Source organism: Porites lutea, chromosome 6 (genome assembly GCF_958299795.1).
Source record: "Porites lutea chromosome 6, jaPorLute2.1, whole genome shotgun sequence".
NCBI lineage: Eukaryota > Metazoa > Cnidaria > Anthozoa > Scleractinia > Poritidae > Porites > Porites lutea.
This window is the reverse complement of record NC_133206.1, coordinates 22,553,145-22,558,556: the sequence shown is the minus strand read 5'-3', so window position 1 is coordinate 22,558,556 and position 5,412 is coordinate 22,553,145.

Genomic DNA, 5,412 nt, shown 5'->3' with positions numbered 1-5,412 from the left:
ATGCATCTTAGCATAGAAATTGCAAAATTTTTTGTAACAAGATCGAAGTATCAGCGCATCATTATCAAATACATTGCTTTTGTATTTGAAATACTCTGAGTGAAAATTTATAAAAACGTTCTTGGTACAAAAGAATGAAAAAAGATAGTTTGCTGCCCTACGAACCGAAAACAACACAGAATCTTAAAAAGATAAAAAAAAAATAGCCCTTAAGACACTCCATGTAATGAAAATGTTCTTTTAGCAGAACACGTAGATTAATATTATTCCGAGATTTTCCACAGTTATAATTGCTTTCCAGTGCACACCAGTTCACCTAAGTGAATATTCGCAATGTTCGATCGCCTGCCGGTTACTTGCTTAGTTCTGCAAACCGACAGTATCTCCAGCTGATTTCTGTTTTCGTTTCAACCGTAAATTAATAATAAGAAGAATAATAATTGCCCCCGCAGGAATTTCGCCCAGAAGGCGAAACCCCGAGGACGCACTCTGGAAACTCGCGCGTATATTAAGGAAAGTATTTACAGTTGAAATATACAGTCATACAGTCAATATAGAAACAATCTCGATTTGCTTGAACAGGGGCCGTGAGGAATCGGTAGGTAATGATGACGTTTCTATTGTTTGCGCCCGCAAGAACGAAATGGTTAGGATGACGTAAAACACAAAAAAATCCCGAAGGAACAGCTTACAATAGGTAGATTTTGTGAAATGAATTGAACAGTCATACTTCGATACTCTTTTGCGTTACGTGTTATCAGTGACATTCTGTGGAGCAGTTGTTATGAACGTTATGGACCAAAAGACACTCGTTAAGCGCAGATGAAGTTATAAGGTGCGTAGAAGAGTGTATATTTTAACACTAAGTGAGTTTGCCAGACACGAGTTCACGAATCTTTGATTGGAAACCTTCAGCTGAACCTTGCCAGACACTCTTTCTCTTTCTTTGACCGGAATAAGACTCGGCCCAAAACAAGCAAGACGAGTGAATGATTCAACGGCTAGCTTATCACTAGCAAAACAATGGACGATTACAGAAATTCGCCGACCATCAAATTCTTTGCTGACTTATTCCCTGCTCACAAGGCAGATGTCCTTCTGCTATAGAGTTTAAAATAAGACTAGAATGCGTGAGCGTGAATTGATCAAACGTCCTTTTAAATGAACTAAATGTAAGAAGTGAAATAGAAATAGCGAAAACTCAAACTTCTACTTAAATATTTTCTTATGGTTTAGAATAAACTATTCTCGACACTGAGAATGTTTGGATAAAAGCTGTGAAAATCGAACCGAAAGTGTGCATGGACCTTGCGTTTATTTCCTGTAATTTATCTCACCTATTGTATGGAATATGTGTGAACATCTTCATTATGAATCGGTATATTTCAAAGAGCTACACAACGCGCAAGAATACTATTGACCGACAGTATACAGAGCGGGGGCAGCTGTAGTGTCAACTGTTACTAGTTGCTGCGGAGCGACCGTAGGGAGCGAGCAGCAACATAATCAGGATTTAAGGGAAATATATAAGGGGCGACGAATTCTCGAATTCATTACTTTTTACCACAATGCATTGCATTTAACCAGAGTGCATTGCGCCACGAACAACTCAAAAACACGGGGAAGTTCACATCGTTCGCTGCCTTGACTCAGAGTTTTCTTTGTAGCAAATTTTCTACAGCACGGTTAGAGGTCTTACCAAATTTAAGACACGCAGGAGCCTTTCAGATGAGTACGATGGTTAACTTGGGGATTGGATTTCAATTCAAGAGCCTTTGACTCGTCCAGGTGTTAAACCTGATGAGAAGATGAGCATTTGCTCTTCGACTCCGCAGAAGGTGATGTGAAATTGAGAAAATGTAATGCCATGCTATTCTTAAGAACCTGTATGAGCCGCAAATGGATGTGATTGTGACCATTCGCTTCAAAATAACAGCGGAAATCGAGATAACAAAACATATGTTTTGTGTCCTACGGTGCAGACGAGGACGTATATCGGCGTTTTGAAAAGCATAATTATGTTCTTTCATTCATTCAATGCCACGGAATATGCGTTTACATCGTTTTTTTTACTGTTAATAGCTCGATTAATGCGGCTGCCGATCATCTTGCCGGCAGGAGTTTCATGGAAAAGGCATTAAATTAAAGCCTTTTCCCAAAATTACGTAATCAGTCTCTGTGGTGTAGTGGTTAGGTGTAGTCGCGTCGAGCCGACGATGTCGGGTTCGAGTCCTATCAAACTCTTTTTTTCCTTCTTTCTTTTTTTTTCCGTTTTTTGTGTTGTTGTTTTCTATAAATATATAGCTAAATAGCTGTTACTTAATAAAGTGCAATAAACAGCAAGAAAAGTGTCGTGTTTCCAGAGAAAAGATAGTACACCATATATTAAATATATGGATAAACAATCTGAATTTCTATCATTTCCTACAATTTACTGTGGTAAAACCAGAGGTGATAACCACTTGATCATTCTCTAAACAACTTTCCCACGAGTTCTTTCTATAGACTGTTAGTAGTTATTCTAGTACTTTCCAACATGTAAATAGGACATTCAATGTCATGTTCGATTCTTTTAAGTCCCACTGCCTAACTAATGCCAGTATCAACAGAATGTGCCGCAGCATTACTATCTTTTAGATACCCTAGTGATAATAATAATTACTGCAGAGCGACCGTAGGGAGCGAGCAGCAACATAATCAGGATTTAAGGGAAATATATAAGGGGCGACGAATTCTCGAATTCATTACTTTTTACCACAATGCATTGCATTTAACCACACTTTTTACCACAATGCATTGCATTTAACCAGAGTGCATTGCGCCACGAACAACTCAAATAAAACAGGGGGAAGTTCGCATCGTTTGCTGCCCAGACTCAAGAGTTTTCTTTGTAGCAAATTTTCTACAGCACGGTTAGAGGTCTTACCAAATTTAAGACACGCAAGCGTCTTTCAGATGAGTACGATGGTTAACTAGGGGATTGGATTTCAATTCAAGAGCCTTTGACTCGTCCAGGTGTTAAACCTGATGAGAAGATGAGCATTTGCTCTTCGACTCCGCAACACGGGGGATATACAAATTCCAGCTTGCTAGAAGGTGATGTGAAATTGAGAAAATGTAATGCCATGCTATTCTTAAGAACCTGTATGAGCCGCAAATGGATGTGATGTGACCATTCACTTCAAAATAACAGCGGAAATCGAGATAACAAAACATATGTTTTGTGTCCTACGTTGCAGACGAGGACGTGTATCGGCGTTTTGAAAAGCATAATTATGTTCTTTCATTCATTCATTGCCATGGAATATGCATTTACATTGTTTTTTTACTGTTAATAGCTCGATTAACGCGGCTGCCGATCATCTTGCCGGCGGAAGTTTCATGGAAAAGGCATTAAATTAAAGCCTTTTCCCAAAATTACGTGATCAGTTTCTGTGGTGTAGTGGTTAGGTGTAGTCCCGTCGAGCCGATAGTGCCGGGTTCGAGTCCTACCAAATTCTTTTTTTCCTTCTTTCTTTTTTTTCCGTTTTTTGTGTTGCTGTTTTCTATAAATATATAGCTAAATAACTGTTGCTGTTACTTAATAAAGTGCAATAAACAGCAAGAAAAGTATCAGAAGTATCGTGTTTCCAGAGAAAAGATAGTACACCGTACTATCTTTTCTATTAAATATATGGATAAACAATCTAAATTTCTATCATTTCCTACAATTTACTTTGGTAAAACCAGAGTTGATAACCACTTGATCATTTTCTAAACAACGTTCCCACGAGTTTTTTCTATAGACTGATAGTAATTATTCTAGTACTTTCCAACATGTAACGTAAATAGGATGTCATTTTCGATTCTTTTAAGTCCCACTGCCTAACTAATGCCAGTATCAACAGAATGTGCCGCAGCATTACTATCTTTTAGATACCCTAGTTATAATTATAATTGCCCTCGCAGGGATTTCGCCCAGAATTTCGCCCAGAAGGCGAAACCCCGAGGACGCACTCTAGAAACTTGCGCGTATATTAAAGGGCAACTCTCGCGTAGGACAACATTTTTCGGAAAAACCTTGCAAATGTCTTTCTCATTGTAATACCGTCAAGAAATATATCGTCAGCGATCTATTTGGCTCAGAAATCGAGATTCAAAGTGTTAAATTTGCCGCTTACTCGAACTTCCGCCATTAACGCTTCGATTTTGCCTATCACGTGACGTGACGTCACAGGTGTGGAACAACAGATGATCTCGAATATGGCTGACTGTAGTTCTTCAAGTGATAGCGCTACCTCTTTGTCCGATTATTCGGATCTAGAAGAACTTTTAGAATGCAAAGCATAGGGCAGCCCTTCACGGGAATTCAACCCCGGCGTTTTGACCGGCGGGAAGATCGTCCGAAGCTGATGAAGTTTGTACGTCGCCAGAAAACATCGAGCCTGCCACTCGCCCGCTGCGATCTCGATAGTGAAGAATGGTGAGAGCCTAGATGGTTTTGAACAATTCTTGTGTACAGTGCGAACCGCATATCGCTTGATTTCGTCAATGCTATGAATGCTTTAAATTGTAAAAGGAAAAGGACTAATTAAACACGCATTTTTTTTTGTATACTGAGCGTTTATAATTTTAGATCATTGTTTTCACATGTACAAGTATTCGAAAGCGTACCTTCCCCTTGTAACGATTCCCTGCTAGCAGAGGTCTCTCACGACGAGGCAAAAATAATCTGGACAAGTTGTCTCAGTGTAGTTTTTATTTTTTAATTTCAGCTTTAATCCTGGTTTTACAAAAAGCAGTAATTCATATGATATCGGAAGCAATAACTACGCTCTCGTAATCCGTTGACTGCAACGCAAATAAAATTTCCATATCTTTGCCCCTTGACACAGTGTTGACAGCAGTTCAAGCTGGACTCGTGGAGTGCTTGCACTTCAAAATTTGTCTCTTTTGTTGTTATACAGATTGTTATACATAATAATGGAAAGGCGCTGAACAGTTGTTTTCCTACAAGTCATTCACTTACTTTTACTTTGTCTTGCTCTGTCAATGAATTTGGTTCAGAAGTTATTATTCTAGCGTTTATGTATCCTAATTTTATTTAAGTTGGGATGAGATACACCTCCATACACATGTTAACTAACTGCTTGCATAAAACGTGTCTGCTCCCCAGTATATGATTTTTGAGGCTGGGACATGTCGTATTCACTTATGTTTTTGGCTGGAGCATAACAGTGGTTGTGTTAACTACAATAATATTGCATTTGATGAGATATACATGTAACTGCAGGAATTTCTATACCTTATACACCCAGTATTGAAAACGTGTGCATATTTGAAACTATTTTGTGGTTATGGGCAGGAGATAGTATGATGAAGCCATAAACGTTAAAGAGTCAATAAGCCCAAAATTGAAATAATGTTCAGGGT